General features: G+C 41.0%; 1 long non-coding RNA gene across 1 annotated transcript; it reads right to left on the bottom strand.

The window, feature by feature from the left end:
- Positions 1-332: 332 nt before the first annotated feature.
- LOC115464706 lies at positions 333-20,997 on the bottom strand. The gene is made up of 3 exons (XR_003941271.1): positions 20,921-20,997; positions 1,638-1,641; positions 333-345 (listed from the first exon to the last, which is right to left on the bottom strand). It is a non-coding gene; the product is annotated as an uncharacterized LOC115464706 (long non-coding RNA).
- Positions 20,998-22,114: the final 1,117 nt, after the last annotated feature.

Here is a 22,114-nt window from a genome sequence, read left to right as displayed (position 1 = left end):
TCATAACCTAGACTAAGAGCACTTGTGCCCATAGCCTTCTAGATATTTCATCTCCTTGTGCATTATATCAAACATAACATAGTAATATAGTGGATGACGGCAGATAAAGACCTGTACGGTCCATCCAGTTTGCCCAACAAGACAAACTCATAGCATAAGGTATGATTTGATACTATATATGCATACTTGATTTTGATTTGTCTTTGCTAATTTCAGGGCACAGACTATAGAAGTCTGCCCGGCACTATTCTTATTTTCCAACTACTGAATCAACTACCCGCATCATCTATGCTGTTGCTCAGTATTAGACTACTGAGCTGTTAACTTGTGTGATATTGGAAGTGACTTCCCAAATCAGTTATCTACCATCTACCACCAAACGTTTCTAATTCAAACACACACGGACACATACATACAAATCCTTTTAGCACTATTCCATTTTCACAGTTTCTCACTCTCACTCTCATACATCCATATATCCATGCTGTCTGTCTTATGCACACCCTCCCAGCACTATTCCCCCCTCTCTCTCTCATTCATATACTCCCAGTATATTATCTTTTCACAACCACATATCCCTTACCCAAAACCAGTCTCCTCTTTCACCTCCCCTGACCTGTCCTTTCTCTCATCTTCCACCACTGCCAGTCCCCTTTATCATATACCCCATGCTCTGTCCCTTTCTTACATCCCCCCCAGTCAGTTCCCTTTTAATTTCAACATCTACCCCCACACTGATCAGGGTTGATGGAAGAGGGAAGAGAATGACAGATCCTCATGCCATGTGCCTCCTCTCTATGAATAGGGCTTGCCTTGCTTTTTGAACCATGTGGGATACCCTATTTTGAATATTTCAAAGTGAAAATTGTTCCCGAGTGGCAAAGTTGAATTTAGTCTGAGACATCACCACTCTCCCCCTCCTCCTGAGGGACTAAATTTGCATTGAGATATGGGCAGTTGGAATTTGGAGAGTTGAGAGAGTTCATGTGCCACACTCAGGGGTGGGTTTTTCGAAAGGCAGAGATGCTTGTGTAGAGCAGAGCTTCCCAAACTGTGAGTCAGGACCCCAAATGGGGACACACAAAACCAGCATGTGTGGTCAGACCTAGGTGAGCTCTTTATAACTGTATTATTATTCTGCACCTCTGGGAGGTAGGGGGGGTCACAAAACTTTATTTGGCCACAATCATGGGATCACACCCAGAAAAAGACAGGAAAGCACTGGTGTAGAGTGAGCCACTCTTAGAATGGAGGTCCCCCTGCCACCAAAAGGTTTCCTTGGTACTGCGGTTGACAGTACTTGGTAAAATCTGCTTAAAGACCTAGAAAGAATATTTGTATGCCGAAACATGGCCCATGTTGGGTCTACTTTATTAAAGATTGTACCATTGTTCCAGTTCTGGAGGCTCTTTTATGCTATGTTTATGCCTTTATTTGCTTTGTTCTTCGACTGTGGTTAAAAACTCACCTAATTGGCACGAAACAAAGGGTTGGAGGGGTGTACACATGTAGGGTATTATTATTGATCTTCCAAGTCAATCACAATAGTTTTCTTGTAGGTTGAGTGGGGGGATAATATTTTAAACAGAAGTGCCGAGGAGCAGTGACAACTAAAGGGAAATTTTCATACTGCTTACTTTGCTACATATTTTTCACCAATTTGCAAACTGAAAGTCACGCATACTTTTGCTTTGAAAATTGCCCAATGGAGAAAGTTTATTTGACATATCTATTTTAATTTAAAAACATAACATGCTGGAATTTTGTAATGAACAGAATGTGCACTAACAAATGTACATCCTACAGGACAGGTTAATATATTATCCAGCTTATTTTCGAAAGTGAAAGGCATCCAAAAAGCGACCCAAATCGGGAGATGGGCGTCCTTTTCCCATGGGCGCCCAAATCAGTATAATCGAAACCCGATTTTTGGCGTCCTCAACTGCAGTCCATCACGGAAACGAACAAAGATAACGGGGGCATGTTAGAGGCATGGCAAAGGCGGGACTGGGGCATGGTTATCGGCCGAGGAGAGATGGGCGTCTTTAGCTGATAATCGAAAAAAAGGCGTTTTTAACTGTGATTTTGGGTCACTTTTTTTGGACCCTTTTTCTTCACGAACAAGTCCCAAAAAAGTGCCCCAACTGACCAGATGACCACCGGAGGGAATCAGGGATCACCTGCCCTGACTCCCCCAGTGGTCACTAACCCCCTCCCACCAAAAAAAAAAACCCACTTTAAAAACTTTTTTTCCCAGCCTGTATGGCAGCCTCAAATTCCGTACCCACCTCCATGACAGCAGAATGTGTTCTATCCTCTGACAGCCTTTCCCTGGTTTTGATGTGGGTCTCTGGTGAGTGTGACACCTTTTCTGTTAAGGGCACTGCAGAGTCACATCAGCAATGCATTGTGGTGGGTGTAGGGTATCGGGCTCCTTGATTCCACTAGCTTGTGTTAAATGCTCACGATGTTGGTAATTGATAGGCTCTACTCCCATGGTGCTTTTCCCTCTGCTTACTGGGTCAGAGTGTGCCCTGTTTTGTTTCCGGTAGTCCATGAGGTAGTGGCCATTTTTGTAAGCCAGTTTTAGATCCCGTTCATGTGTTACTGGTACTGGTCTCCGTATCTCAAAAAAGATATAGTAGAATTGGAAAAGGTACAGCGAAGGGTGACGAAAATGATAGTGGGGATGGGACGACTTTCCTATGAAGAGAGGCTGAGAAGGCTAGGGCTTTTCAGCTTGGAGAAGAGACGGCTGAGGGGAGATATGATAGAAGTGTATAAAATAATGAGTGGAATGGATCGGGTGGATGTGAAGCGACTGTTCACGCTATCCAAAAATACTAGGACTAGAGGGCATGAGTTGAAGCTACAGTGTGGTAAATTTAAAACGAATCGGAGAAAATTTTTCTTCACCCAACGTGTAATTAGACTCTGGAATTCGTTGCCGGAGAACGTGGTACGGGCGGTTAGCTTGACGGAGTTTAAAAAGGGGTTAGATAGATTCCTAAAGGACAAGTCCATAGACCGCTATTAAATGGACTTGGAAAAATTCCGCATTTTTAGGTATAACTTGTCTGGAATGTTTTTACGTTTGGGGAGCGTGCCAGGTGCCCTTGACCTGGATTGGCCACTGTCGGTGACAGGATGCTGGGCTAGATGGACCTTTGGTCTTTCCCAGTATGGCACTACTTATGTACTTATGTACTTATGTACAGCACTTAGTTCTTACCTTGAATGTTGCTGAAAGAGGGCATTGTACACCATTCTGCCAGCTGGGACCTACTGCTAATCTCAATACCAGCGAGACTCGTTGCCAGTGGGGCACAACCTCTGATCTGCAGTTAACTGTGAGTAAAAGTGCTTATTCAAATAAAGGATGTTTTCAGCAAGATTAGTCTTCAGGTGTCAACTGGTGTGCCAAGGTTATACAGCAGCAACAAGTCCTGTCCCTGGAGCACTTTTAGTGGGTACTGCAGTGCACTTCAGGCAGGCAGACCCAGACCCATCCCCCCCACCTGTACCACATGTGGTGGTAAATGGGAGGCCTCTAAAACCCACTGTACCCACATGTAGCCCCCTTTACCCCTAAGAGCTGTGGCAGTGTTGTACATTTGTCCCTTCCACGACCAAATGGATTGGATTAGGACGTTTCTGAGCTGGGCGTTTTTATTTTCCATTATCGCAAAAAAAAAAAACAACCCTGCCCATCTCAAAAAGGACCAAATCCATGGCATTTGGTCCGTCCAAACCGTATTTTCGAAACAAAAGATGGACGCCCATTTTTTTCTAAAATACAGTCTGTCCCGCTTCTTCACGTACCCATTTTCGGACATAGACGCCCATGGAGATGGGCGTTCGCGTTCGATTATGCCCTCCACGTCTTTCTATATCATTTCTAACTGCTTGTTCATTGTACCTCTTTCTACAGGATCTGCTTAACCACATTTCATTTGCCTATTTTCAGTAGCAAGAAAGGGCAAATAGGCCTATGAAACATATATATAGAACAGATATACTTCATGTTGCTTTCTTCTTTTGAAAATAAAAATGTGATTAGAGCTATTCCCCTTAAAATCTTATGTTGAGTGGAGGACTAGTCTGATAGTTAGTGTAGTAGCCTGAGAACCAGAGGAAGTGGGTTTGATTCCCACTGCAGCTCCTTGTGACTCAGGGCGGGTCACTTAACCCTCCATTGCCCTAGGTAGAAAGTTGAAATCCAAATCCTTCAGGGTAGCATTTTCAGAAATGCTCCCCATTCCACATTCAGGACCCAAGAGGCAGGCAGAGCTCTGAAGTCTCAATGCAGGGATGAGGGATTTAGATTTGTTAGGAACTGGGCAACATTTGGACGCCACCTTAACCAGGATGGAACCAGGCTGCTGGAGCTAATATTTAAAAAGGAGACAGAGCAGCATTTAAACTACAATGGGGTGGAGGAAGCTGACAGTCACCCAGGAGTGCATGGTTCGGTGTCGAATATCCTTCAAGGATGCTATTGAAACAGATCACACAAAATGACACAAAACTGTTGAAAGTTGTCAAAATGCATGAAGATTGTGGAAAATTTCAGGAAGACCTTAGGAAACTGGAAGACTGGGCATCCAAATAGTAGATGAAATTTAATGTGGACAAATGCAAAGTGACACACATTGGTAAAAATAATCCAAATCATAGTTACCTGATGCTAGGATCCACCTTTGAAGTCAGCACTCAAGAAAAAGATCTAGGTGTCATAGTAGACAAGACGCTGAAACCTTCTGGCCAGTGTGCGGTGGCGGCCAAAAAAGCAAACAGGATGCTAGGAATTATTAGTAAAGGGATGCAAAATAAGACCAAGAATATTAGAATGCCGCTGTTTTGCTCCATGGTGTGACCTCACCTTGAGTATTGCATTCAATTCTGGTCGAGCTATCTCAAAAAAGGTATAGCAGAATTAGAAAAGGTTCAAAGAAGAGAGACCAAAATGATTAAGGGGATGTAACTCCTCCCATATGAGGAAAGGCTAAAGAGGTTAGGGCTCTTCAGCTTGGAAAAGAGACGGCTGAGGGGGAATATGATTGAGGTCTATAAAATCCTGAGTGGTGTAGAACGGGTAAAAGTGAATAGATTTTTCACTCTTTCAAAAAGTACAACGATCAGGGGACATTTGATAAAATTACATGGAAATACTTTTAAAACAGATAGGAGGAAATATTTTTTTACTCAAAGAATAGTTAAGCTCTGGAACTCGCTGCCAGAGGGTGTGGTAACAAGGGTTAGCATATCTGGGTTTTAAAAAGGTTTTGACAAGTTCCTGGAGGAAAAGTCCATAGTCTGTTATTGAGATGGACATGGGGGAAGCCACTGCTTGCCCCGGGATTGGTAGCATACAATGTTGCTACTATTTGGGTTTCCTCCAGGTACTTGTTACCTGGACTGGCCACTGTTGGAAACAAGATACTAGGTTAGATGGACCATTGGTCTGACCCAGTATGGCTGTTATGTTCTGAAAATAAGTACCTATATATATTTTATGTAAACTGCTTTGATTGTAACCACAGAAAAGCAGTATATCAAATCCCATTCCTTTTTCTTTACTAGCCCAGCTAAATACCAACCTGAAATGAAGATTCAGTTCTAGCTTTCTCACCTGCATGCTAATATACTCCAGTCCTTGAGAGCACTGCAAGGTGAAAAGGACTTAAAGCGCTTCTAAATGGGAATTTGTATACCAAGGTTAGGCCATTGCCTTGTGAAAAAATTGAATGCTGCTCAAGTCTACCTGAAGGTGGATGATGTCACAAGCGCTGATCTGACCAATACCTCAATAGAGAAAAACAGCAGATGTTTAAAGACATTAGTCACATTTCATTGAGGAAAAGCTTAAGTAAGGTACCATTTGCAGCAGCGACTTTCTGGAAGGGTTATCTGTTTTTAAAATAAGGAGGTCAATTTTCATAAAATTAAGAACTAAAGCAGGTTCTCATAAATTAGTTGATCCTACGCTTGGTTGTGTTCACTATAAGGGCTACCCTACAACCAGGCACCTGGCAGGATCTTATTCTATAATTGAAATTAGGCACCTACTTTCCTTTCATAGAATAACTGGGTGTATACATGCCTAGCATCCACTTATGCCAGCTATAGAGCTGGTGTAATTGCTGGTGCCCAAAGCTGGAAAAAACAGGCATATCTTATATTCTACTAGGTGCGTGTGTAAATGTGCACATCACTCATGCGTTGCTCTGGCCCCACCCCCTTGAACGCCCATCTGTTACATAAGATCTATGGCGCAAAATATCTCAAAAAGCAGCACAAAGTGGCTGCGTATGCCTTGTAGCGCTATAGAAATGATAAATAGTAGTAGTAGTAGATGGATGTTTTTCATGGGGAAAATGTCCAAGTTGCGATTTTCAAAACGCACACTTGAGACCATTTTCTTTGCAGTTCATCTAAATTGCAAAGGGGCATGTTGGGGGCGTGTTTTGGGCAGGCCCAGAATTTGGACCTTTTTCAGTGATAATGGAACAAGACAAAATGGGTAGAGCAAAAATTGGGGTGTTTTTATCTGGACCTGTTTCAATCACGACTTCATCTCAAAAAAGTGCCCTAACTGACCAGCTGACCACTGGAAGGATTAATGCATGACACCCTCCCACGCCCCAAGGATGTGACAGTGACAGTACATACCTGACTCTGTGACAACTTCAGATGTTATGGCCATTCCTATTAGAGCAGCACGCTGGTGCCAGGAATAGGCTAGTGGTCAATGCAGTGGACTGTAGAGAAAGGGACCCAGGTCCATATCCCACTCTAACTAGTACACATGGTGGAAATTGTGAGTCTTCCAAAACCCCCGAAATACCAACTGTACCTATATATAGGAGACACCTACAGACCTGAGGGGCTTTGGTAGTGGTGTACAGTTAGGTACAGTAGGTTTCTAGGTGTTCCTGGAGGGCTCACAATACAAAATAAGAATGTACCTGGGCCCCTTTATGTGAAGTCCACTGTGCTGACCACTAGTCCGCCCCTCTGCTCTGCTGGGATGTCTCTGTGACCAGTTTACTAGGAATAGTGCCACACAGCCATCCCTATGGCTTGTTTTTGTGCATTTTCCTCTCTGACTTTTTAATATGGTACCTAAAGAAATACATACTGAACACAAAACGTCTGGAAAATAGGGTTTTTCTAAATAAAACAATAGACATTTTTCTGGTCGAAAAACCGCTATGTTCAGAATGAGAATTTTAGACATTTTCAACAAAGAGGGGCATTTTTCGAACGGGGACACCCATCTACTACTACTACTACTACTATTTAGCATTTCTATAGGGCTACAAGGCGTATGCAGCGCTGCAAAAACATCTCTAAGAGTGCCCTTCTCTGAGGACGTTCCCATGAAGGGGCGGGGCATCATGTATTATCGAAACAAGATGGGTGTCCATCTTTCATTTCGATAATACAGTCGGGGACACGCAAATCTCAACATTTAGGTCGACCTAAGAGATGGTCGACCTTAGAAATGGACGACCTCGGTTTTCACCGATAATGGACACCAAGGACACCCTTATCAAAAACGACCAAATGCAAGCCCTTTGGTCGTGGGAGGAGCCAGCATTCGTAGTGCACTGGTCCCCCCGACATGCCAGGACACCAACCGGGCACCCTAGGGGGCACTGCAGTGGACTTCACAAATTGCTCCCAGGTGCATAGCTCCCTTACCTTGGGTGCTGAGTCCCCCAACCCCCACAAAACCCACTCCCCACAAATGTACACCACTACTATAGCCCTAAGGGATGAAGAGGGTGCACTTACATGTGGGTACAGTGGGTTTCGGGTGGGTTTTGGAGGGCTCACATTTACCACCACAAGTGTAACAGGTAGGGGGGGATGGGCCTGGGTCCACCTGCCTGAAGTGCACTGCACTCACTAAAAACTGCTCCAGGGACCTGCATACTGCTGTGATGGAGCTGGGTATGACATTTGAGGCTGGCATAGAGGCTGGAAAAATGTTTTTTAATTTTTTTTAGGGTGGGAGGGGGTTGGTGACCACTGGGGGAGTAAGGGGAGGTCATCCCCGATTCCCTCCAGTGGTCATCTGGCTAGTTCAGACACCTTTTCAAGGCTTGGTCGTGAAACAAATTGGACCAAGTTGGCCAAATGCTCGTCAGGGATGCCCTTCTTTTTTCCATTATCGGTCAAGGACACCCATCTCTTAACCATGCCCCCGTCCCGCCTTCGGTACACTGTCGACACACCCCCGTGAACTTTGGTCATCCCCGCGACGGAAAGCAGTTGAGGACACCCAAAATCGGCTTTCGATTATGCCGATTTGGGCAACCCTGAGAGAAGGATGCCCAGCTCCCGATTTGTGTTGGAAGATGGGCATCCTTCTCTTTCGATTATGCCGCTGAAAATGTCTAGAATTGGACTTGAATATCATATTGAAAATGCCGCTCCACATGAGATAGGTGCGTATTTACAGAACAGTGCTTAGGTGGAATTGTGGCTTATATTTGTGTGTATGCATACATATATGGAAATATGCTTTGGATTCTTATAGAATTGCCTCCCCCCCCCCCCCCCCCCATTACTTTGTACTATTCCAGTGGTCTGCAGCCTATTTATATAGTGTGTGCTACTTTTTCCAGACCGATTAATCATGTGTCACCACACATTTCCACTTTCTGCCCCTGCCTCGCTGCTATGGTATTAAAATTAATACCTTGACTGTCAGGGATGCCCAAGCCCCACCAGCTGAAGATATTATCTGCCTGAACTCCAGCACTTCTAGCTGCTAACACCAGAATTCCCGTGCATGTTCAGTTCATAAACTGAGCATGTGCGGGGTTTCTCCATCATCAGCTGGAAGCATATTACCAACTTCCCTTCTGCTCAGACAACAGCCATGACTATCACACAAAACCTCTTGGAATGCCACAAGTTGTCAACCCCTGTGCTATTGATTGTTTATAGAACTCACTGGCTTTCCAGATTTTGTTTGCAGATGGTCAAGAACATCATTTTGTAAGCATGCCATCAGGATTAAAATGTACTGTTGTATGATTTGTCCAACTGAAAGTGTCCAGTTGCTTTCATTAAAGCAGCAAAGACCTGTTTATTAAGGGGTCCTTTTACTAAGGTGCGCTGAAAAAATGGCCTTCGCTGGTGTAGATGCATGTATTGGATGTGCGCCAATCCATTTTTCAGCACACTTTTTTTTTGGCTGAAAATGGATGCGCGTCAAAATTAAAATTGGGGTGCATCCATTTTGGGCCTGAGACCTTACCACCACCCATTGACTTAGCAGTAAAGTCTCAGCATTAACCAGGCGGTAATGGTCTATGCGCGTAGAATGATTATTACCGCCCGATTTCTGCTGTGCACCAGAAAATAAAAATTATTTTCCGATGCACATAGCAGATATACATAAAAATCAATATTACAACTCCGAATTGACACACGTTGGGTGCGCATAGGCGCCTACGCGACTTAGTAAAAGGACCCCTAAAAGGGCATGTGGCTGTTTCATTTTATTATTTAATTTAAAATATGTGATCTTCTCTGGGAAAATGTAACTAAAAGTCACCAAAAACAAAACACGAGGTTTTAATGAATTGTATTAGAGCAAACATGTTGTAATATAACATCTAAACCTCATTCTTTAATGGGAAAAATAAAAGTTACAGAAGTTCAAACATGGCTACTTGGTGATTTTTGAGAAATTGAGGGGGTCTTTTACTAAAATTTAGCTTGAGTTATCTACAACAGGGCCCATTTTATTCCTTTGGGCCCTGTTGCAGATAACTTGAGCTAATCTTTAGTAAAAGATCCCCTGAACATTACAGTTCAGAATGGATCTGCGACTGTAGCCATGTTTTCCCAGAGATGGTCACATATATTCGTAAATCAATTTTCCTACATATTTCCTTTCCCATTGTCAATCATTTTGAAAAAAGACGCCAAGGGCTACTGGGTTTCCTTGCAAAAGCTTTGGTGGCTCAGTTTAATTTAAATTACCTTTCAAAAGAACATGTGAGCTTTGTTTTCATGTAGATTTGCTATTGAGTGTTTCCTTATGAGCAATCAGCCAAACCAATGACTTAAATTTACTGTGAGGGAAATAAGACTTGTACTTCTTTTCGTTTATTGCTTTCATCATCAAATTTGCTAGGATCTTACTTCTCGGAGAAAGTAAATTGATAAATTGTGGGGGGGTTTTGCCACAATGAAAAAAAAATAGCTGGTCCCAGCAGCTAATAGAGTCTGGGGCCAGATTCTAAAATAGCATCAGTGATTTCTGGCATTTGTCTTTTGCTTACTTCACTGAACAAGTCAGGATTATTTATGCAATAGATAAATTGTTTAGTTTTGTATATCTAGACCTACGTTTATTTGAAGTATTGTAAATCTTCAGAACTATATAGAGTGTTATACAATGATAGATAATTTGGGGTGTGTATGTGACGGAATAACTAGCACGCTTTCAAATCACAAGAACAGAGCATACAAGCACCGTTTAAAGAAGACCCTCCCCCTAAGGAAAACAGCCATTTATTTCAATTTCTTTCCTCAGAAAACTATAGGAAGTGAAAATTCCATACAAACCACAGCTTGTTTTTCCCACAAAACAGGTCATTTGCCACTATGAGCAAATTATATATTAGTGTGTGACCCTCTTTGTTCAGCAGTGTCACCTGTCACTTTAATGAGTTTCCAAAAAGGCTATCTTTTGTTTGGAAGCAGATTGCAAATATCACATGCTGATGATTTGCAAAGAGCGCTTGCACTGAATTCCCTGGATCCCATCTCCCATGTGGGTGGAAAATAATTAGGTATCATTGCTATACAGGCCAGCATAGAGAAGAAAGGAAAAGAGAGGAGTCTGAGAGCTGTAATTTTTAATAATTTTAACCTAGCTACAAAATGTCCATCACTTCACAAACTGACAGGAGACAGAGGCGTTTCATATTACATGCGCTAATGATATTTATCTCACAGTTTACCTAGATCTCATTCATTTAGGTTATTTTTACGTTTACTTAAACAGCTGAGCAATTTGGTGTGCATAGCTCTGGATAAGCAACAGAGAGCTATATTGATAACAAACCACATGGGGAGAACAAACCAGAAAGTTACAGCCTTATAAATATTACATGTCTTTGCACCACATCATAGAGTAGAAGTCTCCGCTGAAAGATAATTCTCAGAGTAGCGTCCAACCCATTTATTACAACCATTTAGCAATTGCATTTGACACACCATAGAAACACAAAAAAGCAGAACAGCAGAAAAAGACAATATGGCTTATCTAGTCTGCCCATCCACACTGTATAGGGGATAATTCTATATAGTAGGTGCTAATATTTATGTATTGATTATACATATCAATGCCTAGAATACTAGCATATGCCAAAATTCGGCCTAAGCACGTCTGTAAATATGCGCTTATCTTACACAGCACGTATTTGAACAGTGGGTTTACACATATGCAAAGACTAGGCGGAGCATGGATGGGACTCTTACATGCATAACTTGTAGAATTTTATAGGTTACGCATGTATCTCCAGCATTTAGGTGCCAACATTTACACCAGCTCTATGGCTGGTGGAAGTGCTCATGCCTAAGAACATACACATATACATACCTGATTATACTAGTAATCTATAAAGGAAAGTAGGCGTCTTATAGAACAGACTCCTATCAGGTACCTTCTAGGTAACTATATATAGGTGCACTGTAATAGAATTACCCTCCACCTGCTTACAGATCCTTTCTTTCTGCTTCCCTCATGTTTTCTTGAATGCAGATACTATCCTTCTCTCTACCCCCTCCACTGGAAGGCTATTCTATACATCCACCACCCTTTCTGTTAAGCAATATTTTCTTAGAGTACTCCTGGGTCTATCCTCCTTTCACACTGATTCTATGAACCTCTTGTTCTAGAAATTCATATCCATTGGAAGAGGCTTGCTTCTTGTGTTTATACCTTAGAGGTATTTAAATGCCTCTCTATATATATCCTCTGCCATGTTTTTCCTCCAGGGTATACATGTTTAGATCTGTAAGCCTTCTCCATATGCCTTATGATGAAGACCACAGACCAGTAGCTACCTTCTGGACCAGTTCCATCTGGTTTATATCTTTTTTGAAGGAGTGATCCCCAGAACTGTACACAATGCTCAAAATGAGAAATCACTAGAAACTTACATAGAGACAATATTTCTTCCTTTGTCCTCCTAGCCATTTCTTTCTATCTACTCAAACATCCTTCTGACTTTTGCCATTGCCTTATCTACCTGTTTGGCCACATTAAGATCATCAAATTTATTTATTTATTATTTCTTAAAAGCATTTTTATCCTACATTATCTTAAAATCTCAGCAGCTCACAACAGACATATATATATATTCTGTGTAAAACAAAATAATATAAAAATAGCAATAAAATAACAAAAGCCAATAAAAATATTTTTCGATTCCAGACTTCTCCTGTTAATCATCCATCTTTTTCTACATCATCCACCTTACCAACTTATATCAAGTATTAAAAAAAGATAGGAATTCTAAACAAATGTGCTTTAATTTCCTTCTAAATATCAGAAGATGACCAACAGACCTAAGAGCAGCAGGAAAAGCATTCCACAACACAGAGCCTGTGGTTGAAAACATTCGTGACTAGATTTTGGTCAGTTGTACATGTTGAATGGAAGGAACATCAAAAAAAAAATTGTGTTCTTCAAGATCTAAGAGGTTGAGGGGCCAATAATTATTCATCAAATCTGAAACATATCTAGGAACTTGGTCATGCAGGAGGTAATTTTACAAAGAACCTCATACAGTTAAATGGCAAGTACATGCATAAATGCCAGGCTTCTAGTCATTTAAACATGTATGTGAAGACATATATGTGTAAATAATAATCTAGCTGTGTGGTATTCCGTAACTATAGACATAGCTTTGATAGTGCATGATCTGCAGTTGGCCATTCATATGGGTGAAATCTGGGTGAAGCTCACATGCACATAACTTATAGGATGCTATAACTGTCCTTCCTACAATAGGCTCCAGATAGGCACCCTCTAAATGCCTAAATATAGGCACCTCTTTATAGAATTGCCCTCTTAAATTTTGTAAACTAGCAAAAGAACATCAAACTTAACTTGCTAAACATTTGGAAGCCAGTGCAAAGAATGCAACAAAGAGAGCACATACTTGAACCTACTTGTGCCACATACATATGGGCTATAGAATTCTGCACAATCGTTATTAAGCAAAAGATTACATTAGAAAGTCACAAACAGATCCCATTGCAATAATCAAGGTACAATCCCTGGGATTCTAAATAGCATGACTTAAGTTGCACGCACAAATGCAGTCGTATTCTGGATTTGCATGCATGACTTAATTAGTTAACAAGCCAATCAGTGCAGATTGCCAATTAATAAGCAACTATTGACACTAATTGGCATTAATTAGAATTTATATGCACAATTGTCTAACACCCCCCTGTTTACTAAGCCATGCTAGATAGCAAAGCTTAGGGGGTAAGCGTATTCTATAAAGTGATACACATACATTTTAAGTCCTATAGTTGAAAAGGGGGTGTGGTCATGGGCATTGAAAAGATGGTCCATGGGCATTTCTAAAATCTGTACACGTGGATATAGAATACACCCAGTCCATGCATAACGTAGGCGTCAGCATTTACACCAAGTTTTACTTGGTGTAATTGCCTGTAACTAAATTTAATCACAGACAGGCGCTCAGTATATTCTATAAATTGTGTGGAAATTTAGGCTTATTCTATAAAGTATGCCTAAATTTAGGTGTACTTTATAGAATATGCCTAGGCATATTTCGTTTTTTAGGCGTCATATATAGAATCTAGTCCAATATAACTAATGGTTGAGTCACTGTATGAAAATTTTCAGCATCCGAAAATGGTGTTAAGGCCATAGAAGCTATAGATTTTTAAAAAATCTTAATTATGATCTCTTTAATTTGTGAGTTCATTGACAAAGAGGAGTCAGTAATAACTCCAAAAGTTCTTGAATCGAAAACAATTGAAATCGACTATGCATCTATTTTCAGGTGTGTCGAGATATTCAAGACTAGGACTCAGCTTAATTACACATTTTAAAGAGCCATCCAGGAATTTATTGACTTCATGCAAACAATACTCTAGGGTTGCTAGCCTTTCCAAAAAAAAAAAAGTCAGTTACTGGTTCCCTATGAGGACAGACATTCCATTGATGTAGCCCTAATTGTTGTAGACACATCTCAGACTTGTAGCTTCCTCTTTCAGTTCTGCCAGCTGTTTCCTGGTAAGATCGATCTTGTATGTGTGGCCCTTCTTTCCTATCCAGATTTTATAGTTCCTTTCTAATAATTCTTGTTTTTTAGACTATAAATAACTTTGATCTGCTAGTTAGCAAAAGCGGTACAGTAAATATGAAGAAAGAAAGAAGCATTTTTGCAGATTGTGGTTTAGGCTATGAATCTGGATAAAAACAGAAGTAGTAGCAATGGGAAGGGGAGTATCATAGGAAAATGGTTCCGCCTACTCTACACTCATCACTATCCATATGCTCTCCATGGAAAGGCAAGTGGACCTTAGTAAAGTTTCCAAAGGCCTCTTTATACTCACCCATCCAAGGAAAAGAAAAAAAATTGCAATACACACTGACCATTTTTTCACTTTAGAGAATTATATACACCAGTAGGATATGGAATTTTAGGAATGGGTGTCATTAATGTAAGAAATGCACCCCATTTTGTGTGCTACCAATAAAGTGGAATCTTTTGCACAATACTGGAGACAAAATAAATTAGTCTCACTTTAAACAAATTACATTGCCCATACATTTATAGCAGCATTGACATATGCTCAAGCGCTTTTCATTTCATTTCATATCCTGGATGGATAGAAAAAGCAGAAAGTAGGTCATAAAAAAAATCATTAGTCATTCCCTTGATACCTGTTGTCATCCTCTTGTTTTCACAAGATTACTTTGCGTTATACATATATGCACATTAGATTAGTGAAAGAGTAACCCTAGCGGTTAGAGCACGAGGCTGACAACCAGAGAACCCTGGTTCAAATCCCACCACTGTACCCAATGATCTCGGGCAAATCACTCAGGGGGTCTTTTACTAAAGATCAGCTCACATTATCTGCAGCAGTGCCCATAGGAACTAACTCCGCTTACGGTACTATGTAAGCCACATTGAGCCTGCAAAAAGATACAAATGTAACAAATAAATAAATAGGAAAAGAATGGGGCCTTCTGCAGGTAATGCAAGCTAATCTTTAGTAAAAGACCCCCTTAACCCTCCATTGCTTCAAATACAAACTTAGGGTTCCTTTACTAAGCTGCAGAAAGCACTAGCACGCGCTTCCACAGCTTAAAATGGCTTACCGTGGGATACACTCAGACATCATGCGGTAAGTTCCAAATTTGCATGTGCTACTCATTTTCTAAAAATATTTTTATTTTTGCATGTTGGGGGCATGTCTTGGGGCAAAGAGTGGGCATTTCTGTGCTAATCAGTCAGAAAAGCTACATTACCACATGCTGATTAACGCAGGATTACCGTGTGAGTCATTACTGCCTACAAAAAAGGTGTCGGTCAATAGTACTAACTTGGTAAAATTTTTAAATGGCTGCATGCTAATGACAATATTGGTGTTTGGCCATTAATTTTAAAAAAAAACCTTTTACTTCTGCGATAAAAATAGCGCTGGTGCATGGGAAAAACTCACTTAAGGGAGTGCTAAGGCCACTTGATACTGAAGCCTAGTAAAAGGACCCCTTAGATTGTGAACCCTCCAGGAAGAGGGAAAAACTACTGTACCTAAATGTAACTCACCTTGAGCTACTACTGAAAAATGTTTGAGCTAAGTCCAGTAAACCTCACCAGCCACACAAATGGACATGAGCTTTAAATGCAATCACTGCTTCAAGTCTCTCTTCTCTCAAAGCAGTGTCCCTCCCATACCTCAGAAGGGAAAATGCATAAAAAATACAGCATACCTCTATACAAGATTAAAGACTCTGACAGCACCTCAGATGAAACAAGGAAGTGCAATTCTTTAGGATCTTCCTTAAAGAATGTAAATTAAAATTAAGCTTAGATGTACAGTATTAGTTAACTATGTGGCATGACCACATCCTAAGAGAAAAATAATTAGTTTTACAAGGTAGAAAAGTAAAAGAAAGGATCACATTTTTAAACTGATTTTCAGTTTTTATAAGTTTGTGAAATTTATAATTTTTTTAAAAATAAAACTATATTGCAAAAGTTAGTCACAAACAGGTCCTTTTACTATGCTGCAGCTCAGTCAGCTTAGCATGCCTTGTATGGGTTTTTCTTGTGTGTTGAAGCCATTTTTACTGAATCCATAAAAATGGGCTTTTGGCCATGCACTGTCACAATTAGTGTATGGCTATTTAAGAAAAATTACCGCATGAGCACTTACCGCCACCCATCTTGTAGGTGATAAGGGCTCACATGCTATTCCTGTGCTAATTAGTGTGTGGTAATGTAGTTGCACTAGCTGATTAGCATATGAATATTCACTTTCTGCCCCCAAATACTCCCCCTCAAAAAATATATGTTTTTTAGCACACAGTGAACACTTGGCACTTACCACAGGACGTCTGAGTGCATCCTGCAGTATGCCATTTTAAACTCAACGAATGTGGCTGGAGGCATGAGACAAATAGACGAGGCCTTATCAGACAAGTTACAGCTGCACTGGTAACGTTGAAGCACACAGGCTAGAGTCTTTGAAGGGTATTCTATTCTTCAGTGCAGCACAGTATCTTGAGCAAGGAAGAGCAGCCTCTATGCAGATAAGTGACCTATCCAGCCCGATCATGTCCACCCCATCCCCTCCCTCTCCAAGGGCTAATTGTACTTTGCCCTTCAGAAATTGCAGGGATGTTCTGCTGCAGTCTTCAGTACTCATCCCAGGAACTATGTGGATAGTGGCTATCAATGTTTTTGCAGTTGTATCATGAGAGTGAGCTGCCATCTTCCACAGCAGTGTAGACAGGGTTGCTATGACATAGATCACTGCAATCTGCCAGATGGCAATCTCCAAAATCATCCAAAATGAATGCTGAATTCTGATGGGCTCCACCTTTGAAGAAGATTTAAGCCATAGTTGGGACCTTCTCCCCAAGACATATTGCCTTGTGTAGGGAGTGATGCACTGTGTGCTGCACCTCTTCCATATATGAACCATCCCTCTGCTCCAAGGTGAGAACCAAAGCTAGTTCAGGAGGACACTTCAAGCAAGATTAGCGTGTTCCAAAATGAAAGTATTTACTGATTACATTTTCTTCAGAGTAAAAAGTCAACAGTAACAAGTTTCAAAGTGGCTTCATTCATAGCAGACAAATAAAATAAAGTAGGGTTTAGATCCTTTCTTCCAGATGCTTAGAAGCCTCTTTCCTTTCTGTGAGTTTTGGTTTCTCTCTGGATCTTTATGGAATCACTAGGTCCAAAAGAACTCTTTTGGTACCTGATCACTTTCTCCTTTCCTCTTCATGGATTCCCGAGTTAAGCATAGATTAGACAGCTTGGTCTTTTTATCTTTTCCACTCTCTTGGTTTGCCTCCACTCGAAATAGCTTCAGTAAATGGAATATCAGAAATGCCACCACTGGAACTTTTCTGTATGGTGCTCTACAAGAACTAGACAGGCTTTCTTCTTCTCCATCTCCTTTCCTTTCTTGCTGGTGAATCATGGAAATAGACTACCAGGTTGTTGCCTTTTATTTTTTTTTTACTACTAGTTCTTCTGGAGAGACATGCCTCCTCTTCTCCTCACTCTCAACCTCCAGAAAACTCTTACAATGTTTTTTTTATGAACACACTGACCCATCCCTAGGCTGTACCATTTGTTGCCACCCTTGGAAGGGAATAGAGTAGCAAAATGGTTCCATCCACTCTACATTCTCTATTATTCGTATGCCTTCTGCTAGGAGAAGCACATACCTTCAAAGTGTCTAAAGGTCCCTATCCAGGGACATGATGTTTCTGTTGTTAGGAGCTTTGGAACCTGTTCAAAGAAATGAGAAAGACCTACCAAATTCCCCATCTTTTCCCCAGATGTTCTGTAAGCAATGTTTCCTCTAAGCGGTGCAGGAATCCACTGCCTGTGTTCTTACCATTGGGTGTGTTACAGGAATCTTATGGTTTCAATTGCATGGTGCAGGCTGAACCTGTTGGCCTTATGCAGTTGAAACCAGGAGTTGCTGCATCATGACTGGAGGTAACGTAAGAAGGTGAGTGCTAGACTCCTGTGCAGCACAGAGGGAACAACCCTGCAAGTAAAATCAGCATGCCTCTTTTCTGGTCAGTCTAACGCCGCCACTTTCAAATTCCTGTTTGCATGCTATTGTATTACTAAGGTTGCCAACTGGATCCAGATTCACAAGATAGGGTTGATCCAGTCCTGGGTTTACCTCAGTGCATGCTGGGATTTGTAGTCTTGTTTTTCTTACAGAATGCAATGGGTAAGTCAGGTTTATAAGTCCCTGCATGAAACGGGGAAAAACCCAGGACTGGATCAACCCTGTCCTGTGAACCTGGATCCAGTTGGCAGCCTTAGGTTATCATGAGGTATAGATTGATTTCTCTCATACTTTTAGGCCATGGAATGTATTATCTATGAAGTGTTTACTAATGGTTCATTTTGTAGAATCATGTTGCCTGTGGGGCAAAATTGGCCAGATCATCCAAAAATAATTACCTCAAAGTCCTATTAAAATACTGCTAATCAGGCTCCCATGAAATGTACTTTAATGTTCTGTTTTCACAGAAGAGCAGCAATGGATCTAAATTATTTTTTTCTGCTTCCTTTCTGATTAATCTAACCAATATCAGCCCCTTACTTAGTAAATCATCCTATAAGCTAGGATTGGAAAATAGGTTGAAAATGAGGTAACTAACATCTTAGAACTGCTTAGATTTCTAAGTGTTACCAGTCTTCTGGATGCCATAAGTGATTGCATTGTGGAACATCTGGTCCTAGCAATGACGAGGGAAGAGAAAGAGGAATTACTCTAGATCTATTCTTCACTGCAGCACAGTATCTTGAGCAAGGGGGAGCAGCCTTTAATCCAGATAAGTCATCCAGCCCAATATATGAATTTTTAACAGCTGTATATGGATATTGCCACTGAAAATTCTTACAGGCTATCTTGGCACTATCTGGATAGTGTTGGAGTAAGTGCAAAGCGGGGGTGTTCTGCCAAAATCTACAGACAATGATAATTAGCCACTGTATGGATACATGGGCAAGTAAAGTTAGGATAGCAAAAAGCTAACGTAGACCATATGTGTATCCAGACAGTGGCTGAATATCACTCCTATCTGGACAGGTAGCACAGGTCACCGTATATTTTCACTGCCTCCACTTCTGCGATTAGCAGCACTGAATATGCAGAGATAATTTAAATGCTGTTGCTTGCTTTTTAAAACAACAAAAAAACTGCTGACCATGGTATTTGAATATTGACCCAGCTATCTTAAGAGGTGCGGACCAAATGCAGAATTCCTACAGCTTGTCTTAGAGGCAAAGACTAACAATAAAACCATTTTCAGTTACATTTGAAGAAAAATGGTTCAGATGAAGTTGACTGAACCACTAGGGGGCTCATTTTCAAAGCACTTAGACTTACAAAGTTCTATAGGTTACTATGGGGCTCATTTCAAAAGAGAGAAACATCTAAAAAAAAAGTGGCATAAAGCAGCATTTGGATGTTTTTCTCCCAAAAAATGTCCAAATCAGTATTTTTGAAACCTATCCAGACATTTTTCTATGCTGTTTGCCTGCAGTGCATCCAAATCTCAAAGGGGCGTGTCAGGGGCATGTTAAGGGTGGAATTTGGGTGTTTCTAAGACCTGGACATTTTACACTCATAATGGAACAAAATAAAAAAGTTCAGTAATAAAACTAAAATGTTTTGAACTAGACCTGTTTTTAGAATGAATAAGCCACAAAAGTGCCCTAAATGACCAGTTAACCACTGGAGGAATAAAGGAATGACCCACCCTTACTCCCCCAGTGGTAACTGGCCCCCTCCCACCCCCTCTCCCCAAAAATGTAAAAGAAACAGTACATACCAGCCTTTATGACAGCCTCAGATGTTATAGCCAGCCCTATTAGAGCAGCAAGAAGGTTCCTCATGTAGCCTAGTGGACAGTGCAGTGCACTGTAGAAAAAGCGACCCAGACCAATAATCCACTCTGTTACATTTGTGGTGGAAAGTGCTAGCCCTCCCAAAACTCACCAAAAACATACTGTACCCACACATAGGTGACACCTGCAGCAATAGGGCTATTGTGGTGGTGAACAGTTGGGTATAGTAGGTTTATGGTGGGTTTTGGAAGAATCCCCATATGTACAATATAAGGGGGTAAGGGTGAGATGTGTACCTGGGACCTTTTATGTGAAGTCCACTGCAGTGCCCCCTAGGGTGCCCCACTGGTCTTCTGGGATGTTTGTATGGCCAGTCTACTAAGATTGTTAGCTCCTCCTACATCCTAATGGCTTGATTTTGTACGTTTTTCACTTGGGACTTTTTTTTTTTTCAAAAATGGACCAAAAAGATTAATGCACAGAGCACAAAAACATCTAGCAAATAGCCACTTTAAAAAGAAATAGGTTTGTTTTAAAAATGGCTATATTCCCCACTTGAATTTTGGATGTTTTGAGCAAAACGTCCAATTTTGGACTTAGACGTCATATCGAAAATGCCCCTCCACGTAACTTTGTAAGTCTAAGTGCTTTGAAAATATGCCTTAAAATTACCTAAGGGTGATAAAGGCCCAAAGAGAGGTGAAGTCCATAGCAAAAATGTTAATTAATTTTTCCTTCTGTCGTTATTGAGAAGGATGTTGGGTAGATATTAATCAAACAAAACAACAAGAGGAGAAGAAGAACCTCACGAAACCATGAGAAGCAAAACAAACCAGTGAGGTGAGTCCAAGGAGGATAAAAGATGCTTTATTGTAAAAGGTAATACGACCCGACACGGCCATGTTTCAGCCCGAAGGCCTGCCTCAGGGATCCTGATCAATCTTTGATGTTGTAAAGTAGTGCTTGATGACCGGATAAATTGTTGTGAGGATCTAGTACTGAAGTTCTTCAGAAATTTGCATCCTCAGGGTCTGAGATAAGTCACAGGAACCATTTAATTTAGTAATCCCCAAATCCTAGGATTATGGAGATTGTGGAGAATGAAAATCTTAGTCAGTTGTAAATTAGCTTCTCCACCCAGGTGGTGATCCGACATCCAACCTTCAATCCGGATGAGCTCTGACTATATTAACTGAAGCAACATGCTATTTCCTCGACAAAAGGTCCCTTCTGTTTCACCACTGCCTCAAGAGGAGTTAACTAGAAACAAAGAATATCTTCCAGTCTCAAAAATTCATTCTCCACAATTTCATTCTCCCCAATCTCCATAATCCCAGGATTTGGGGATTACTAAATTAAATGGTTCCTGTGACTTATCTCAGAGCCTGAGGATGCATGAAGAACTTCAATACTAGATTCTCACAACAATTTATCTGGTCATCAATACTACTTTACAACATCAAAGATTGATCAGGACCCCTGAGGCAGGCCTTTGGGCTGAAACACGGCCGTGTCGGGTCGTATTACCTTTTACAATAAAGCATCTTTTATCCTCCTTGGACTCACCTTACTGGTTTGTTTTGCTTCTCACGGGTAGATATTAATGACAAAGACACACTTTGATGGTCATGACTCAGAGGAACTGAAGCATGTTGTAGGGAACATGGAACAAAACAACAAACTAAATATACCAAATCACTATGACTACGAAATATACACCCCAGGGTTTTGTTAGAACTGAAAAATAAAAATATAGACCTATTACTAGCAATCTGTACTCTATCATTAAGGTCCCTGAGAACTGGAGGTGACCGATGCAATATGAGTCTTTAAAAGTGTCAAGGCAGGAAGCATGTGGATTACATCCTGTAAGATGGTACCCACTGGCATGGGAGAGAATGCTGCTGTGTCTCTGCCTTCCTGCTGACATCATCTAATTTGACCGCTTATTTTCCAGAACACAAACTGCTCCG

Source organism: Microcaecilia unicolor, chromosome 3 (genome assembly GCF_901765095.1).
Source record: "Microcaecilia unicolor chromosome 3, aMicUni1.1, whole genome shotgun sequence".
Taxonomy (NCBI): Eukaryota; Metazoa; Chordata; class Amphibia; order Gymnophiona; family Siphonopidae; genus Microcaecilia; species Microcaecilia unicolor.
Note: the sequence above shows the minus strand (reverse complement) of the source record. Positions and strands in the feature narration are given on the sequence as shown.